This window comes from Oenanthe melanoleuca, chromosome 2 (assembly GCF_029582105.1).
Source record: "Oenanthe melanoleuca isolate GR-GAL-2019-014 chromosome 2, OMel1.0, whole genome shotgun sequence".
NCBI classification, from domain to species: domain Eukaryota; kingdom Metazoa; phylum Chordata; class Aves; order Passeriformes; family Muscicapidae; genus Oenanthe; species Oenanthe melanoleuca.
This window is the reverse complement of record NC_079335.1, coordinates 62723487-62744663: the sequence shown is the minus strand read 5'-3', so window position 1 is coordinate 62744663 and position 21177 is coordinate 62723487.

The following is a 21177-nucleotide window of genomic DNA, read 5'->3' as shown; positions in this document are numbered from 1 at the left end:
AATTGACTGTGATGCAAAGAAGGAGACGTGAAGGAGAAATTGGGCAATTGCCATAATTCTGAATGGAAGGGCTAGTTTTGCATAAACATTTGCAGCTAAGGTCTGCAAAAGACTTGAGCCTGGGATAAAAGATATTAATTCATGCCATTTTACTTTACACGTTTGTTCCTAATTAAACAAATTGTGAGCCCATCATCTGTGACTTGTAATGGAGCCAACTTACAGATAGATAAATGTCAGAAATGCCAGCTTCGTAGTGAGCAGATCCTGTGCAGGTACTTGAAATGGGATCCAGTTTCCAAGGCACAAACTGATGATCTCTGTTCCTCTGTTCCTCTGATCCTCTGTTGGGACCAAACTGGAGCAACCATGGTAGCAAATAGCTAATGTACTGCCATATCCAGAAGGGAGCTTCAGTTTGAGCTTGGAGAGCAATCAAATCACACCATTATGCAAATGAAGGAGGAAAAAACCCCAAACTCAGTTGTTTGGTCTTTTTGTGCAAATCAACAAAAAAGAAAACAGTGACCTGGACACAAAAAACATACCTGTAAATTTGGGTAGAGCTGACATTCACAAGTGTCAGATATGAAAAATTATTCAGTTGTTGGAGGAATGGAAGGATATAAAACTGAAGCAGCAGATAAGATTGCAAGAGTGAACCTAAAATTTTAGTTGTGATCTAAACAGCTGGAGAGCAGTAACACAAGTCTGGCTGTAAAGTGCAGTGGCATGGTGACTCTGGGCAATGAAACCTGGTAGTAGTTGTGGTAAAAATGAAATTGAAGGAGTAAAAATGTAGGCAATAAATAGAAACTGCAAAATATCAGGGCTCTGAGAGCTCCAATAGGCTTTAACTGCTCTAACCAGCCTCCAGGGAGTCTCAGTCCACAACTATGTTCACGGACTCAGAAACCTCACTTCAGCTCCAGCTTGGGACTGGAGCTGGTGTCACCCTAACTCCTGGAGACACCTCAGACCTGTGTAGCTTGTCTCCCAGATAGATGTTTTTAGATGATCTGTGTTGCCTGTCTTCTGTCTTGTCTTTGTTGTCTGAGTTGACTGTGGACCTGTGTTGTAACCTCATTTTCACTTTCTCTTGTACAGGCTGGAGCTGTATGGTCTCTGGACCTGATTTATCATTTTGTCATCCCTGGGACTACCAGAGGGCCTGTTCCCACTAAGCAGTGTGATCTGTGTCCTGGGATCAGAGGTGGGACACTGCTGTGGTCACTGCAAGGCACTGCCTGCACTGGGTCATCCTCACTTGGGACTTGCACTGTCTCAGAGGTCAGCCTTGCTGCTTCCTGACACAATGTAAAACCTTCTAACTCATTGAAATCACTCGGGTGGTGGTTGATAACATGCATTTAACCAAGACTGAGCTAACTGGGCCTGGCTATTTTACCTGTAAAATTAGATAAGAAACTTGGAAGGTGAAAATACAAGAGGTGAAATAATAGTTTGGACTCCTGTATGATAAATAACTTCTTAATAAGTATCAGGGAAAACATCCTGAAGTTTCATCCATGTGAGTTCCTCATGCAGGTGTGGGCTAGGTGAGGCAAATTGCACGAGAGAAATATGCTTTCAAAGTTGTTTCTTTCACTGAATGTTTCCTGGCTCCAGGGATAGAAACCATAATGGCAGCTAGACATAATGAGTGGGAGCTCAGTGAAGAGGAAGGATTTGTTTAGTCTTGTCAGGAGCCTTTCTTAATGGGATGAAATTAGCAGAATTCCTTGAAATATAAACAACTCCCTGACAGTTTTGCTAAATAATCCTCAAAACTAGCAAATACTCAACAAAGAGGAGGGTTGCTGCAGAGACTGAAGCTGTGGATATGTTAGAAAGGGGACTAGGAAAAAAGCATGAAAGGGAGTGAGACACTCTTCTAGAACATTGCTAATATTTTCTAAAGAGACATAAAAAGCCAACATAGATATAGTGCATGGGATTAGCATAAACTGTTTTCTGATGAATACTGAACCACTGACCAAGTAACGCTGCAAGAGAAGAGAGTTCACAAAGGTTATTGAAAATCTATCAAGAAATCTAGAGGTTCACTATCCCTGACTCATTGTAGTTTTGTTTCTTCATCATGAGCTGAAACAGGTAGGGGAATAAAGAATGCAGTGTTTGTATTCATACTTGTCTCTGTATTTATAGCATGGAATATAGACTGTGTTGCGTAGTAGAAACTTTTGGAACTGAAACATTACTAATGATCTGTGATAAGTTTATGGCAAAAATCTGAAATTAAGCCCACATAAACTGGAGCTGCTTCAAAAAGAAGTTGTGTTCTTTTGGCCTGTGGTCAAGGAAGAGGGAATTCCTACTAGCGATGACAACATATACTATATAGGGATTACTAATACTGTAAGCACTCCCAGATGTGTGCAGTTTTACAGTTTTTAAAAATAGCTGCTTTTGTGCAAGGAGAGGAAATCCATTTGATTGTGACTTGACACTGACATGGTTAAAACCATCTGTGTTGGCCTCCTTGGGTTTCAAAACGGATTCTTGCATTCATGAGCTTGGATGGTCTTGAAACAAACAAAAAGGCTAACAAGATCCATGGCTCAAACAGAGAATCTGAGCTCTATAAAAATAGAAGTAAACGTGCCACTGAGTATTGCATGAGTCTGAGGAGTATAAGGAATCTTTGTGACTAAGTCACTGTCTGCATTTAGTTGCTTGGAATCAGCAATCCTCAGGCCCCTGGCCAGCTGGAAAATCTGCAGAGTGATGATGTCGTGGCATCTGACATGGACATCAGATGTGGCACTGCTGAAGCGTGGGCCACAACAGACAGTGGGGAAAAGTTGGTCACTGGGTTTTTCTCAAAGTTGGATAGAAGGTGCTGGTTTGCAGTAAGTGTACTCACACATTCTTTGGAAGTCTGTGAAGTTGCAGGTTCTGTAGGCACAAATGGGGTTTGATCACTTTAAGTAGCTGATGTGTGAGGCTATGGTTGTACAGAACCCAACACAAGTTATAAAATTCAAGTGAAGGTACCTGTGAACCTAAATTAAGGTGTAAGGACCCAAGTGGAGTCAAGATATGTAATACTAGGGTACCTGAGATGGCTGTCTGAAAACTAACAGGTTTGACAATGAGTAGTGGTTAAGTATTTATTACAGTTTACATAAAAGCTAGAGTAAAAATACAGAAAGTCTGAAAAAAGAGATATCAGAAGACATATGCTTAAAAGAAAAAATGAAGATATAACTTGCATGGTCAGAAACTTCTTGATAAAATCAAAAAGCTTGAATCTCATTATAGTTTAAATAATTGTTTTAAGAACTAGGAACTATTAATGATTGATTGGTATGCTTATTGGTGCAACTGAAAGGGGGTTTCCAAGGCTGTGTCATGATTCAGTATCACCAGACTTCTGTCTGCCTCTTACATAGGGACACTAGTATCTCATATGAATTGTGATTGAGTAATGACTTTCTCTGTCCAAATGTGATCTGAAATGTGTTATGTGCTTTTTATCACACTGTTTATTCCTTGGGCCTAATGTGTGTGAATCACTTCACAGATGCTGCAATTTGTTCCAAGGACCAATTGTAGTCCTTAGAAAATACAGTGCATAATTCTTTCAATGCTGCTTTAAGCAGACACTGTATAATCTGTTGATATTCTCATAGCCCAAGTAGTCTGTCTACAGGATCATTCATTCAAAACTAATGATTTAATATAGAACCAAAATTTCCATTGTCAAAAATGCCACACTATGTTCTTTCAAGTTTGAAATCTCCACTGGAACCATTTTCTAATGGCTGTTTAATGGTTGTATAATTCCAGTTAGTTTAGAAAGGTTTGAAAACATCATCAGGCCAATAACTAGGAGACTGAGAAACAGAGGTGGATTTTTGGGAAATAGACCCGTAAATTCAAACTTGTGGAAGGTACGTTTTTTCAGAAAACTGGTCTGAGAAATAAGAGAGCTAAAGGGAGGCAGATATTCCTTGAATACCTGAGTAGTAAGGACATACATAATTTTCCATTCTGCATGAAAAATAAGAAGTATAGTAAGATAGCAGCTTTTACAAATTGTTCTTCATTTATGTCAGGTGAAAGGACACAGAAAGGAAAAGATCAAGTTATTCTCAGAAGCATAGCAAAACTAGGAAGATAATGGCACAAAAAAGAAACAAATTGGACAGGTAGCAGGAAATCATTGTGTGCTCTAGCATTAAGAGAAAAGTCAAGGAAATTGTTATCTGTGGAGGGGCAAATTTGTTTGTTTTGGACAAATAACACCTAGGATACCATTAATGTGGGGTTTTTTTTTAATCCATCTTCACTAAAATGACCATCTGCAAGAGGTAGCTAATTCAATGCAGTCCAGTGAGAAAGAAGGGAGAATCTCAGGCTTGGATGAGGCATATGCAGTTTGGAGGCAGTTAAGATTGGTTGATTCTCCTGAATTGGCTGAGCCTGGGGTGCCTCCTCCCAGGGTAACTGCAGAATTATCTGCTGTAATCAACTGCCTCTGCAGCCAGACCTGGGATGGGGTGGTTGCTCATGGCCTGTAGTGTGCGAGCTCTGTGTTGGCAACTGAAGTGAAAATTGTGTTGGTACTTGAAGTAATTTTGTCTTCTGCTGTTCTATCACTGGGGAGTGACATAGCTTCCTGTCCTACAAAGTTATTCCAGTATCCCACCTGTAATTAGATTCTGCATAGCTTGCTGTTCTGAATCTAAAGATATGCAGCTGCCACACTAAAGGACTTTGGAGAGGTTTTGCCTATAGTAGGTGCTAGTTTTAAAGATAGTGACTGACGTACAAGTTTTACCTGGGCTGTTTAATTTGCTTGACAGCTGGGCAAAATATCAGTGTCTATAAATTCATTCCTGTAGTAGGTTTAGAGCAAGTAATAGAATAGTTCTAACTGTAGCCCAGAAGTGGTGGTATTGATGTCTGGAAAGGCTGACCTGGAACAGAGCCTAGGCAGAACAAAAGGAATAAAGTAGGTACTTATTGAAAGGATACACCTTGGGCAGTGCAAGAGCCTGGCTGGGGCTACACCCAAGTCTAATCCAAGATGGATCCCGGTCACAAGTTTTACACTTTTATAAGTTTTGTCCCATCAGAAGGGATGGACACCTTCAGGCCTGTGTGTGAATAGGAGGGGGAGTTTTCTCACCTGAGTCAGCTGTATTGGCAAGATAAAAAGCACTATCCCACCTAGCAGGATTTGCTTCTTATCAGCCTTCTCTCTTATCTGCCTTAAAACCCAGCTTGTTGCTAGACAAAGGTTGGTTTGTCATGGTCATCCTCTGGTGGTAGGTGTGCAGTTCCTCTGTCTTCTGCAGATCAGAGGTTTTTCCAACACACAAAAATCTTTCCTTTTCTCCTTTGGTTGTGGGGTGCAAACCCAGTCTCAGCAAATCAGCTTTTGTAAATGGCTTATTTTTTGAGTCATTAACATTTCAGTCTCTCATGTCTATGGAAAGTAAACCAGATCAAAGTTTTAGTTTTAAATTCAATATCTCAGAGCTATTTTTTTTTTCATAACAGAATAATACTTTTTTCATGAGGTTTAAATACTTTGGATAGGATTTTTATCCTCTGCTAAATTATGAAATGTTTGGGTAGCCTGTTGGATAAAAATACGTGTATGTGTGTGTATATGATGTAAAGATCTCTGTGCAGAGATGCTGGATAGATAAATAGCATCTATATGTATTTTCCACATATTCTTGCAACAAAGATATATTTCTGTAATAGAGTTTTATTGATAAGGAGAATATAATTTCATAAATACACATGTAGGGCAAATGCAGAAGTACCGTAGAAATACAGCAGTTATATACTGCCACATAAGTGTTATTTTGTACTGCATGTTTTTGTATGTCTGCACATGCATACTTGTCTGTGTTCTCAGTCCTGATGCCAGTGGACTCAGCAGCTGGAACTTGTTCTGTTTTTCAGCATCTGTGGGTGCACATACAAGTCAGAGGGTCTCACAGAGATGATTGTCACCTACAGAACAGTGGGGAATAGGCTGTGTGTAGGTCCAGCACGTCCTGCCATAGTCTGCAGTTACTGAGTATCTCCTTGTGCTTTGAGAGGAGTGCTGAAACTGCTTTCCTGTCTTTGGCAGTTCAAAACAACTTTGTGTGTGATAAGAATCTCTTTTCTGATGGCATGAACTAAAGATTAAATAGCTATTAATAGAGTAATTACTGAGACAGGAATCTAGATGACTGAGGTACATGCTGCTAGTACTAGATGTGGTTTTGTCTCTTAGACCCAGGCCTTCTTTTGCATACAGCTCTGTCCCATCCCTTCTGCTGGCCAAAGTCTTCATGTAGCAATACTTAGAATCTGTAGGGACCTGAGGGAAAAGTAACTTGAGAGGAAAAAAGATGAGATCAGACCCTGATCTGATTCACACTGCAGCTGTATTAACACCTGGGCTAGGTGGATTGTATGTAAGCATGGCTGAGGACTAGGCAGGTGTACAGGACTTCCCACTTGGCAGCAGGCCACCTTAATTTCTGGATCTGGGGCTGAAGTGACTGCTTTAAGTGAGATCAGAATTATTTTGTTGTTGTTGTTGTTCTAACTGATAACATAGATATAAAATTGTCTCTGAAAACTGACGGCTGAAATGGTGATTCTCTCTTTCAGGATAAAATATAGCTGAAATAAATATTTATCACTGGGTGATGTGCCTATTTTGTCTGTTTTTGTCTTCTTGGCAGAACCAAGAGCTAAAATAAAAAAAATCATTCTAAGAAATTTGTAACACATCCATCATACATAAAAATCAAATGTGACATTCTTTCACTGCTATTTATTCCATGTGTTGAAATTTAAAGCTCCCTGTGGACTATTTTGTGGGATTTCAGAGTTCTAGTACAGAGTAAGAACGAGGAGCTATGGAGTACTAGGACTTGTTTGGCAGAGCTCAGTATAAAATTAAAGAGCTCAGTTCCAGAGAATGAAGATAGAAGCATATTTTACCCTCAGTGATTATTCCATGCTATCTGTGCTTTTATATGATGTGCCATTGTTTGCTTAATCCAAAATCCCTGTTCATTCCGTTGAGAATGTAGCCAAAAGGAATAGTGCAATACCAGGTTTTTTTCACTCTGCCACTGTATTGCATATTGTAAAAATGATAAAGATATGTTAGGGAAATTAAGTGTTTGTTAAATTCTGCTAAAATATTATTAATTTGCATATTTATATATATATACACACACACTTTTATAGAAAGCAGTAAATGTAATTTTAGAAGTTGTGAGTGTCAGCAGCCTCTGTTCATACCATTTTGGACATGATTAAAATGAGAGGAACCAAAGCATAACTTTAGTGGGATCATTTTCCAAATCAGGAAAGTTGATAGTATTCGACATGATATTGATGGTAGCTGCAGAGCATTTTTTCAGGTATTTGTTGCCTGTAGCTTCAAGGACTTCACTGTGTAATAGGTGTACTTTACAAAGGAAATAATACTATACTGTTTTATTGTAATAAAAATGCTATTTGTGCAATAAGGCATGAACTCTGATCTCATTACACAGGTTGTGTATACAAGTGGTAGAAATTTTGCTTGCTGGTTAGTTTATGCTCCTGATTAAGACCTTCATTATAAACCAGACTTCTTCATCAAGATGACCACTTTCTGAGTCTTTAACATATATTTCCAGACTTGCAAGGGAGTGATAGGTCTGGTGGACTTCTACAGGAAAATAGAAAGTGAAATAGCTTAATTTTTCATAGAAATACTTGAGATTTCATAAACTTAAGTATGATATGCTGAAGAGGTAGAGATCTATTTAATCTGAAATTAGGACCCTGCTGTGGCTCAGCCTGTTCACTGACTTCACCACAGAATATGACAGTGTCAGTATTACAACATGCATATATAGGTGTCATTTGGATAAAAAAGTATGAAGACTAACTTAAATGTGGCAAATTTGTGTGACATCATACTAGTTACAGGATGTACCTGAAAGGCTGAAACCCACATATCATGAGCTTGGAAACTTCCTAAAGAACAGATGTGTCTGCCGTGGCCTGATGAAATAAAATGACGAGATTTTCCTGTCTCCCTTTTCATCCCATTTCTTCACCATGGAAACTTCTGCACTCAATTCTGCTGCTTAAGCCTCTGGTTAATTGTACCTTGAGTATATGGTCAGATGCCACAGTGGTGATGCCTATCAGCTCTGTGGGACCATTACTGGAATGAACTATTTAGAAGGTGTGGCTTCGTGAAATTCTTGAACATTCCATCACATTATCCTGTCATTAGGTTTGGGCATTTTTGTTATTTATGTATTTTGTTTGTTGGCATAGGCATACTACTTTTAAAGACCTGCCTGAAAATCACTGCTAAGTGACAGAGCAGGTTGTAGTAAATTTTTCAGCATCATGACTTAGGTTTGCGGCATGCCTGGGTCAAAGTGTGAGTGAAAGGTGATCCTGAAAGCTGCTGAATCATCAAGATCCTCAGTGTTTTCACACCCCTATTTCCATGTGGGGATGGAAAGCCACAGTTAATGTGGGTTGGCATGTCCGATTCATTGTTGAATTTATGGAACGCCAAAAATGTTGCCAGAACTGTCCTGCAAAACCAAGGATCTGAGAAACTCTGCTGCCTTCAAATCAGAGCCCAACCTCTTGATCTTTTTCAAACTTTTTCTTATGTGTTGTCAACAATATCGTTTTCTGATAAGGAAAAAAAAGGGAGAGGTTGCAGCCACTTTATCGTATTTGTTGGTATCACTGGGAAGAAGTTTGACTCTTTCCCAGTTAAGAGGACATAGTGCTTCAAATTTTTGGTACTTTTACCTCATTTGTGATCATTTCTGTTCTGTATTCCTCTAGCTATCCATGCCGATGTTCATAGTCTGTCATCGAAGTCTGTTTGAAAACAGATGCAAAACTCTAATTCAGCTCCTGGCCCGATTTATCTGTTTTTTACTTTTTTCAAACTCATCAAATCATGATATGTTTTTTTTTCCTTTTATTCCTTTTTTTCCTTTTTTTTCCTTTTTTTCTTTTTTTTTTTTCCCTTTTTTTCCTTTTTTTCCCCTTTTTTTCCTTTTTTTCCCTTTTTATCCCTTTTTTTCCCCTTTTTTTCCCTTTTTTTCCTTTTTTTCCTTTTCCTTTTTATTTTCATTTTTGGCTCTACTTTGCTGTACAGTGCCAGGAAAAAAGTTGGCAATTTCCATTCAATTTCCATGTTATTGTTGAGGTTAAATGACCTTGTGGCATTTTTCAGCTCTTCATTTGTAGCTGATAGCCTGCTTTGTAACATTTCTTCATTTAATCAGATTGGGACTCTGCTCTAGCTGTCTGGAATTCAGTTTACTAGGTAACCTACTATCTTTGAAAGATACTTCAGTGTCTAAATTCCTTAGTTCATTTGGGTTCCCTGAAGAGGCCCCTAGGTTTACTGAAGTTTATGATAACTGAGTTACAAAACTATTATTTTTGCCCTTTGATTTAATTTATACTAATTCAACTTTCAATGTTAAGGTATTTAAGTCTTCATTCATGTTAGCTCTGGGTATTTGTTATGCAGGTTTGTTGTTTGTAACATCCAATAGTGCATCACCTCCACCGCAATCATTACCTGCTAGTTACTGTAGTCAGTTCTAGTCTTTGTCAGGAAGTTTATCCCGTCACAATAACGAATAGTATTTCACTTGATGTTCCAGTAATAGTTTTTCAAGATTATATCTGAACATGGATGTCATAAGAAGTGTTTCCTTCATAGTGCCTTATAGCTTAGTCAGTGCCCCACAGTGTCATCTCTAGAATTATCTTTCCTGAATGCTATCTCTCCTTCTATATCTATGCTTCAGTTCTCATTCTATGTTGTCACGCTTATGTTTTCTCCTTAACAATTATTTTTGCATGCTAAAATGTAAGATCTTCTATTGTGTTGAGAAAGCTTTACACATCAGAGTTGTTTCTTACTCCATTGTTACGTAGAGCAGACTCAGGCATGTAATCTTCTTTTACCTGATTGCTGTTCACAGTCAATTCTTTTTATTTACCATATGTTCTCCTGTTACCACAGGATTATTTAATCCACATCTGGGTTCTCACTTACCCTATATTTTTTCCTTGCACTAGTATTTGGAGATCTATAATTTCTTAGTTTAAAGCTGTTCTTAACAGTTGTATCAGCTTTGATTCTAGGTGGCTATTCCCTAGAATGTTCAAGTCGAATTTATCTCTTGAAAAGTTACTTCCTTCAATAAATTCACCTCAACATGACAGATTCTTCTTATACATCATTTGACTATTGGTTAGACTAATCTCTTATTAGACATTTTACTTCTCTTGTGACTTGATGCCCCTGAAGTTCACACAAATACCTATTTGTTTACAAGTATTCCCTGAAACAGTTAGTCCTTCATATTTTTTTTCCAGTGGGAATTGGGCAGTACTGATTTTAAGGGGTTGTAATTGTTTCTCATGTTCCTTGTGATGCTTCCCAGCTGCAGGTCCACCTGCCAATTGCATGTAACAGATATGATGCCATTTTGGTTTTTTGATCCCTTTCCATGAGCAGACTGTTGCAAATAGCAAGGAGGCTGTGATCGCACCGATCTGCTCTTGTGATTTTAAACTAAGCTGGAGATTAAACCAAGACTACCTGCCCCTCCATGTGTTGCTATGAATCTCCAGCCTTTACTTATGAGTGTAATTTTTAATTCCATCTGGAACTCTGAATGTCCCTTCTTTTTTCTTTGTGTATTCCTGACTTGGTTCTCCTTGAGTTGCCAATACCTGATATTCTTTGTGTCTTATTTCAGAGTTAGCATGTATTTTGTTCTTCATGCTACACTTATTTTTTTACTTTTTTTGTTTCTCTGGGGCATTAAATCTCCTTTTCTGTTCTATTTCATATTCACAAGTTACTATAGTCCTTCAAGTTCTCCTTGTCTTTTTCTTCTATGGGCAGTTATACTGCTAGAAATGTTTTTCATTTCTTGTTCTGGTTTACAACTGAAGGTTTCATAGAGATGTTCCTCTCTTTGTTCCAAAAGACATGTTGTCTCTAGCATCATCAATTGAATTCTGAGCCCTTAGGTGTGTTCATTTTCCAAGTATGCCACTGAATGATAATAAAGATCCCACTCTTTCATTACCTTGTATCCTTAACCTACTCCACTTCAGGGATAACCATCCCCCTTCGATAAAGTCTAATCACCTTTGCCTAACCATCCCTACTTGGAGTTGTGACCAGAAGATTTGATCGGTCATCTGCACTCATTTTGCACTTTTAAATTTTTTTTTAATTTGTTTTTTTGTTGTTTTGTATATTGAACTACTTGGATATGTTGAATTGACAAATTACTTGCTGTTTTTAAGAATGATGTAATCATTGCCCTGTATGTTACTACTTGTGCCTTGAAACCTCTCTTGGTAAAGATACTCACAATTACACACTGTGTATGGTATTGTACTATTAAATGAGGTAGAGACAAGTGGTGCCTCTCTTGCTCTACAAGCAAAGTGTGTGTTGTGAAGGAAATTCTTTCATTAGAGAAAGAAGGGTGCTGTGGATAAAGATCATGAGTTTTAAAAAATTGTTTTCAGGGAAGAATTGAAAGAAAAAACATGAATAATAAATCATTGTTTTGTGCGCATTCAAAAAGACCTGTAAGTCCAAAAAGTGATTAACATATGAAAGAGGAGACAATACAGCTGAAAAATTAAACTTTTTTTTTTTTTTTTTTTTTTTTCATGTACATTTAGGAAGAATTGGTTGAAATTTTTTAAATGATAAGGCTTTTTTTGTGGGGAAGAATGTTGGAGGATCTTTCTCAAATTGTTTGTTGATGGATCTTTCTGAAATCTAGTTATTGATGGATGAAGTCTGAACAAACGGGCAAAAAAGATCCATCTACAGACAGAGATAAAATTCACTTTAGAGCTCCAAAGAAACTTGGTGATGAAACAGCTGAAACATTAGTACATGGCAGTAAATTCACTGTTAGGTAAGATAGAACAAACTTTTTCAAAGAACATACATACTAGATGGACAAGTAGAAAACATATTGGGATAAGCCTTCATCTTCTGTTTAAAAAAAAAAACAAACAAGAAAATCAGGTCTGACAGTTTTTTCTGGGTTTGGTAAATGTATTTCATAAAGCAATTTATCATGATTTCTTGCAAAAATCTAAGAACTAGGAGACTGTGGAATAACAGGGAAGATTTTCGTATGGACTAATAGTAGATTGTAAACTAGGGTAAAGGAGAGTGTGAGTAAAACATCATTTGTCACAGTGGACAGAATTTGCCAACAAAGTCGACTATTCAGTGCTGCAGTGTGTTCTTTAGCATATTCCTAAATGATCAGAAGAAGAAAGAATACTGACACAACAATTTGCTGGTGATACCATCTACTGACTATCAAGAGATGCAAAGCAATCCAGGAATGCTATGATAAAACAGCTGATTAAATTCAATGTGGATTAATAGATAATGATGCCCTTGGGAATGAGGGAGGGGGCACGACAAGGAAAGAATGGTCCTAATTTGACATATTCTTGTATGGGTTGTGAGCTGACTATTACAACCCTAAATCTCATTCTGAGTGGTAATAGATAGCCTTATGGAAACAGGAGAGCAGCGCTGAGTGGCAGTCAAAAACCAGATAGAATATTATGAATTATTGTGAAAGGAACAGAGAACAAATCTGAACCTCATTATACCACTTTGCAAATTCATCATGTACAATCATTGTGCATATAGTATGGAATGCTAGTTTCTCAAATTAAAAAGAATATTACCAAATGAGAAAAAGCAATTGAAAAGAAAAGGAGATGGGGATGATGTAAGAATGAAGTATCTGAGTTTCATTTTTGAAGAGAAAATAGAAGAAAATAAATATGAACTTGTTTGCCTGTGATGTGACTGAAGAACCACTTTCTCTTTCTCCTCTCTTTCTCCTCTTTCTCCTCTCTTTCTCCTTTTCCCTTTTCTTTCCTCTTTTTTCCTTTTTTCCTTTTTTTCCCTTTTCCCCCTTCCCCCCTTTTCCCTCTTTCCCCCCTTTTCCCCCTTTCCCCCCTTTTTTCTCTTTTTTTTCTTCTTTTCCTCCTTTTTCTCCTTTTCCTCCTTTTTTTCCTTTTTTCTCTTTTCCCCTCTTTTTTCTCTTTTTTCTCCTTTTTATCTTTTTTCCTCCTTTTTCTCTTTTATCTCTTTTTCTCTTCTTTTTTTTCTCTTATTTTTCTCTTATTTTTCTTTTTTCTTTCACTTTCTTCTTTTTTTTTTCTCTTTTTTATTTCTCTCCTTTCTCTCCTTTCTCTCCTTTCTCTCTTTTTTTTTTTTTTTTCTTTTTTATCTTTTTTCTTTTCGTGTTTTTTGATTAATTAATAGGCAATATATGAAAGCAGAAGCAGGTTTAGGCACATATGTGTGGAGTGCAGATATTGTCCTCTGATCCTGCCATTCATGATGGAGGATCCAAAATACTGCATGAAAGAATGCTGGTGTCTGGAAGAAAAAAAATTTGCAAGCAGTATGAGAAAAAACAAGAATTGTGGTGGAATTGTATCACTGTGCAAGAGCTTACAAGATCTCAAAACTCATGCAAGTATGTTAACAGCACTGCTAGATTAAAATAATTCCTGATAAAGAAAATGGATAATAATATAATAGTAAGCTGATATGAAATGGGATTTTTTTTCTTCTCTTTTTTTATTTTTAGTTTAATTGAGCCTTGTTATATAAGCCACAATGAGGCCAAGGACAAGCATTGAAACAGAAGACAGATGCAGCAAAGGAAGACGAATACACTTCAGGGCATCGGCTTCGGAACACAATATTCTAAGGGAATGTGGTAAATACAATTTTATGTGAAGAAAAGCAATGTGAATATGTGAAAACGGTGTGAAAATATGTAAAGGCCTCAGTTTGAAAAAATGTTAGTTATAGTAAAATAATGCCAAACCATTTCAACAGGAGAGAGCAATATCTGGAAGAATAAGGAAATTTGAAGAAATACTTGAGGGCTTTGTCCTGGAAAGAAAAAGAAAGTTTTAGCATAAACAAAAAGCTAAATTCCTTAAATTCTTGTATGATATGTCCTGCAGCAGAGGACATTTTATATTCCTGTTGCTCCACAGGGTCTAGGAGAAATAATCCGTAGTGTGAGTGCAGTTGCTGTTCTCTGTAAGAGTAGAAAAAATCCTCACATGTAAAAATGTTTTTTGAATTAATGTATCCTTAATAACTGTTTAAGTAAAGAAAATTATTTTCAGTACTGCAGTTAGAGGTATCGGTAGGCAATGCTTGAGTCCAGTTTTTTGTTGGTTGGTTGTGTTTTATTTTATTTTTTGACTTTTTCTTGATGCAGTGATAGATGTCTGGTAGTTGTCCTGGGAGAAGGAGGTGCTGTACATCTTTATGTTTTGAAATATGAAAACATCTGTATGTTTTCAGCAATCTGTTTGGAAAACATCGTTTCTTCAGAGTGTCATTGGCACCCAGTGCATTTCAGAAGCAGGAATGAGAGAAAGTTAGTCCTGTAGTAAGCACTAAGGCATGAATACTGAATTTTTATTTAGAAGAAAACTTTAGAGACTTTTTCTACAGAAAGGAAGCTTTCACAATAGATAGAGCCCTAAGGTGAAGTGAGTGAAGGAAACTTACACACTTTCATCGCTTCTTGGAAGGGTCAATCTTGCTTTAAAAGACTTCAGATAAACAATGATATTTATGCTATTAGGACTTGGGCCATAAGAATATATGTACAAATAATGCCTTAGAAATGTATTAAAACATGTAGGAAATGTAGGAAAAAATGTAGGAAAAAAAAATATAGCAGGTAAATACATCTGGGGAGCATGGGGGAAAAAATATCCCATGCAGTAAAATGAACAGAGTTGCTAGCCTTGGCTGCCCATCTGTTCTTTCACTCCTCTGAGAAAGCCCTCCCTGAACATGCTGCCACTAAAAAGGTCACCATAAAACCAAATCCATTTGGACTAGCCCTTGTTTAATTTTATAATAGCTCCTATTGAGAGATTAGGCTGTTAAATCCAGCAAAGTGTGGATACAGCTATTTCGCCACAGGGTTGTGAAGAGAGTAAAGCCCCTCCTAGAGCTGAAGAGGAGCACAGGGTCCATTCAGCAGTGTATTTCAGCCACAGATGGACAAAATAAAGTTTGGTTTGCTGCCTGCTACCACTTTTTTGTTTAGCTCAGAGAACTGAAAATATGCATGTCTGCAGAGTTAGAATTTTGTATTCCAACTGCAGGTGGAATTGGCAGAGCAAAATGAAAACCTCAGCATTTTGGTGTTCAGAAGAGACCAATAAAAAAAAACACTGTGCTATGATGTTACAGAGCTGAATGATTCAGCTAGCATTGGAGAAACAGATACAGTTTTAAACACTGTGTTGGAAAACATGTAATTTCTTATATATCAGCATGTACTGCAGAGTAGATGTTTTCTGCTCTGCATTCAGCAGGAGATGAATTAGTAGTGACTCAACCAGCCATTTTGCTCAAGAAAAAAATTAGAAAATAGGTGTAGTGTTGGGGTGTCATTGGGGTAGGAAAGGACCTACAGGTTAGAAACAATTATCTGCAATTATTTTAGGGTGTAATTTTCTGAAATGGAGATGAACAGTGATGTACCCCTGTGTGATAGTATCACAGGAAGTCTTAGAGGGTTAGGTAGTGAGTTATTTAATGTTCTATTGGGGGAGGAAGATAAAAGTAAAATACCTCTATCTGCCTTGCAAGAAGTTTTTGGAAATGGTTGTTGGGCAGTTTAGACACTAATGTAAGCTACAGCCATTTGGTTAGATCTCATACATTAAATAAAATGTGCTTTTTCCAGGATTCTTGGTTCTGAACATTACAAGAAGATACAGAATGCTTTTCTCTCATTGTCTCAATAGGTATTTCAGATTAGAATAGCTTAAACAGGAAAAGCAGCAGAACATCCCAGCAGAATTACCAAGGACTTTGTAATTCAGGAATTCTGCAAAGAGCAGTTATTGAGTTCAGATCTCCTCAAGAGGAGAGCAATAAAGTAGCTTTGTGCATGCAATGAGTTGGCTGTTTTAAATCCAGGGCTTCTGTAGAGAAAAAAAAGCCACCTCCCATCTTGGTTTTGTGCCTAAATTATAGCTCTCCAATCCATTGCTTTGCCTGCTTTAGCAATACCTGTGGTAAAAATAAAATGTTTCTTGCCAGGGAAAATGAAATATTTTGATTTGTTCCAAAATGGAAGTAGATTTGCTTTCCCATATCATTGAGGAGAAAGCAAACATGTTCTTATCTGCTACTGCTAAGTTTCTTGTTTTGCTTGGTCAGGTTTAATGTTCATTCTTAAAGAAGAAATCCGTTGTTCTCTCACCCTGCTTTTTTCCCTCTTAGTGATCATCTACTTCCCACTTATTTGCAGAATGAGGAGCTGAACCTTAATGTGTACCCTGAGCCCCTACACACCAGAGGGGAAGGGACTGTGGCCATCTGCATGCTGCTGAACTCATTGCAGTGCAGGGAGGGAAAGCAGAGTACTTGCACTGAAATGTAATTAAACATTGAAATAATTAAAATTATTTCAATTTTAAAATTGAAATAAGAAACATATAGGTTGAAATATTTTTATTCACGAGACTTTTAATACTGGTTAGTAGCATTAATGCTATGTCTTTGTTAAAAATACATGCTTCTGATTGAAAACATGTCAAATTCTGCAGATCAGTAGAGGTGTAAAACTTACATTAACAAATACTGTCTGAGCAATCAGGGAACATAGAATAAATATAGGAAATGTTTTATACTACAGTGGATAGCAGGTCAGTGGTCAGCTTCTATCGGAGGATATGCCTTAAAGTGTGGCTACTGGAACATGGGGATACTGATTACCTGCATTTTTAGTTCCAGATTAACCCATGTCACACAGGTGACCTCATAATGAACTTAAGTTTTGACAAGGATAAATTGCATTTTAATGAAATGTGACTGTTTTGATACTTCCACAAAGTAATTGATCTTGTCTTAGAAAGGACTATTAGACCATTTAGTTCCAGATGGCAAGGTAGCAAACCCCTAGATCATTACATGTGTAGAGCTTAACAGCTCTATCCTACTCTTTCAGAAGTGTAGGTAATCTAAATTTCAAACCTGGAAGAGATGATTCAATATTCTATCTCATTGTTAAAAAATGATAACTTAATTCTGTTTTAATTTGTTTAGTGTTAGCGATCACTTACGGGTTCTGCTTTTGCTCTTCTTCACTAAACAGCCTTTTAAACTGCTTGTTTCAATGAAAATAATAATTCACTTAAAATTACAACCTAATCTTCTTTTGGTAAACTAAGCCAATGCAGTTCTTGAAATTAATATAAAGCTTTGTTCAGTCCAAATCACTTTTGCACTTCCTCTGTCTTTTTATAATTATATACTATTTCTGATAGTAGAATTACAGTATCTTCACTGTAGTTCTCATCAAGACACAAAAAGGTAAAGCGTATTTTGGTATTCTCATGTACTGCTATCCTGTTTACACACACAGTAGCCTTTTTTTGGGTGGCAGAACTGGGCTGGAAGTTTTTGTTCAGCAGTTTGAGAATAATTTAGAAGTCATAAGGGTTGAAGTTACTATTTTCCTGCATACAGTCCTTGAGTAAAGTTCAAGTAGGAATTCCTTGCTTCTGTATCTATTTGACTGTATTAAGGTATGTACTGTAAGAACGGGCTTAAATTTACTAAATTAATTTCCAGATCCCTCTGCACAGTTGCCCTCCCTACCTTACTTAATATTCTGCAGACTTTGGTGGATTTACAAATCTGATAATGTGTCAGTTTTTACTTATTTCCAGACCATTTACAAAGTATTGAAAGGCATCAAGCTTTATAACGCACAAAATCATTACCACTTGATGATTGTTAGTGACTTTTTACATCACTGAATAATTACTATTTAAGTTCCATAAGTTGTTCAAATCTTTATTGAATGATGAGATTTTGAGTGGCAGAACAAAGTGCAAGATTCTTTTGCCCCATTGAAAAATATTTCAGAGACTGGTTTTCCACTGCTGACATCTGTCTCGTGTGGTCAGTGGAGCACATTTTCAAACACTTTAAACCGAATGCTGAAGTTCCTAGCTTTTATTTCTGAGGTGCTTGTGATACAGGATTTGCAACCCTTTCTGGAATCACAGTATCTCAGAGTTTGGAAGGGGCTAAGGAGATGGCCTATTCCACCTGTCATGCACAAAGCATGGGCAGCTAAAGCAAGTTGCTCAGGACTGTGTCTAGTTAAGTTTCTAATATTTCCAAGGATGGAAACTTCATAACACCTCTAGGCAGCCTCTTCCAGTGTTTGAATAATGAAGTTTTTGTCTGATGTTAAAATGAAATTTCTTCTGTTACAGTTTGTGCCCCTTGCCTCTTGCCCTGCTACTGAATATGACTGAGTCTGACTCTGTCATCTTTATTTCTGCCTTTTCATACACATTGATAAGATTACTGTGAGCCTTCTCTGTTGTGTACCGAACAGTTCTAACTTTCTTGAGAACTTACTTTTTTTAATGTGCTCCAGTCTTCATGGCCTTTCATTAAACTCAATTCAGGGATTCCTGAAGAAAGTCTTATTAATGAACTTCTAGGTGAAGAACCTTGGCCTTTACTAATGTCCATTATCACTGGGTTCCCTGCCACATTCAGTCTCAGTCCTGCTTTTTTACCTATGATTCCTTTTGCTGTTGGTAGGCCTCTGGAAGCCCTTCTTACTGCCTTTCATGTCCCTCACTAGATGTAACTTCAGGTGGGCTTTGGCTTTCCTAATCACATCCTTGGGTATTCAGTACCTACATTTTCTCTTGTCTGACCTGAGCCTGCATCCCTCCCTTGCATGGTTCCTTTTTATGTTTAAGTTTAGTCATGAGCTCCTTATTTAACTACATGGGTCTCCTGTGATCTGTGCCTGACCTCCTACAGGTGGAGATGGATCATTCTTGAACCTGGAGGATATGATATGTTCCACAATGAAAAGCCATTCTGAAAGCATTTGTAAATTTGATGGCAAACAGCAAAGGACTTGGAACTGCAAATAGTGGAGCAATAGAACTGTTTTAAAGTTTGGGTTGTACATTTCTGAGTTAAGTGGAAATACTACAGAATTATTATTTCCTTTCATTTCTGTCTGCTCATGGAAATACAGATATGTGGAAAAACATAAATGAAAGAATTTGGAAAAGGAGATGCAAATTTATCTGTGAAGTTTTGGCTTTGAACAAAGAGCATGAAAGTGTAGGGTAGCTGGAAATTTAAGTGGACTGTAGAAAATAATCTTTGATCTTACTGAGTTTCTCCAGGTATGATATAATTCCTGACAGGCCTCCAGGTCAATGAATATGCCTTCAACTCAAGCAAATGCAGCTTTCTAAGATAAAAGATAACTTCCATGTTGTATAGTAACACAGCTGATGCTTCTGATTGCCATTGTCCCCATCAAGCAATCATTTCCTGTTTCTCAGATCTCTATAAGACAGCATGCAAAACCACATTTCATTTTGCATTAATGGGAAAGATAACACATTTTACATGTTGTTGCATTTTCAGAGATAGTAAGGGAAAAATAACCTCTAACATTTTGCCTTCTTATGATGATCCTCAGTGCTCAGCTGCTGAAGTTTGGGGAGCGAGATTTTCAATAATTTCTGGTTTTTTAAATTAGACTGCACTATACTTTGACATCAGTTCTGTGGAGACAGATTAGAAGTCTCAAATATTCCAGTCCTGCAGTATGGCAAGGAAAAAAAAGAGCGCTTGTTGAGGAAAAAATGTACATTTTTTTATTTTAAGATTGAAAATGTTTGAGTAAGTCTACTATATTTAGATACTGTATGTAGCTGAAAAGAGTATATAGCTCAATGCAAATGTTCGGAGTTCAGGGAAAGTTGCATGAGAAAGTTCATTTTTGGATGTGCTGTTTTAGCTCAGGCTCCCTCTTTGGTTGGAGGTTTATGTTTGCTCAAGATATTTCCTATTTCTCTTTTTCATCTAATTCCATTCTTGTAAGTGCATTGGCTTTGTAATAGAGGTGGCTAGAAGACAGCCAATTCTATCATTATTCAAATATGAAAGTTCCATAAGGATGGCAGGATGTGCCAATAAGTGGAAGTAATGGTCTGTTTTGTTTTATCTGATTGTTTTAGCACCTTGCAATTTCCTCAGCCATCACACTAGCCAAAAAAAAGTGTGAGTCTGAAAATCAAAAGGAGAGGGAAGTAATTTGATGCTGTTAGTCTTAGATATTTTGGCAACAGACTGTGAAAATGTGCAAGAATGTTTGCAAGTGGTTTGAATGAGTATGTGGAAAGATGTGGATCTGAGGTACCTTTTTAAAAATAAAATAAAATGCCCTTAACATGAAAAGAGCTTTTTATTTTTTCCTGGTGTGAAAATTATTAGCAGCTACAGGCAGTCCCCATCTGGGGATTTGGAACCTACTGTCTGGTCTTTCAATCAGATTAGTTGGTGATACTAGAAGGAACGAACGATACTTGGAAAAACTGTGTGTAACTTCTGACAACAAAAGGCTCAACTGGCAACATGTGGCTAACAGCTCACAGACATCTGGGGTAAGCCATTTTCCTGAGGAATTAATTTGTGTTGAATATATATCCCAAATATTTCCTTCTTTGTGGAAAGGCACTTGCTAGAAATTAGATAAAGAAAAAATAAATACTGTATCAAACTTCCAGCATTAGCTTGACAGGAAAGGAAAACAGTATGTTTGGCCTTTTATATTTTTGTTTGTGATGTCTTAAGAAGGACTGATGATCTGTTGGTTCTGGGCTATTTGAGGGGGAGGCAGAGATGAGAAGGATAAGAATTTTTTCTGCTCTATTTTTATATTTAAAAGTATTAGGTATAGTGTTGCATGATTAACTGATGTGATCCAGTGGCTTCATGTTGCTCCCAAGGAATTGAAAACCTCTAAGCATGACAAAAAATAAAAAAAATAAAAATCCTGCTGGACAATTTTCTATTGGTAGTGGATTTCTCCAGTGGTTCAGAGCTCACAAAGTATTTCCAGTCTTCTTTCCAGATAGGGCTTGAAATAAAAGAGAACATACAGAATGTAGGTACAAGCACTGATTACTACAGCTTATGAAGAAGGCTGAAGACTATAGTGCATTGAATAGTCAGAAAATTTC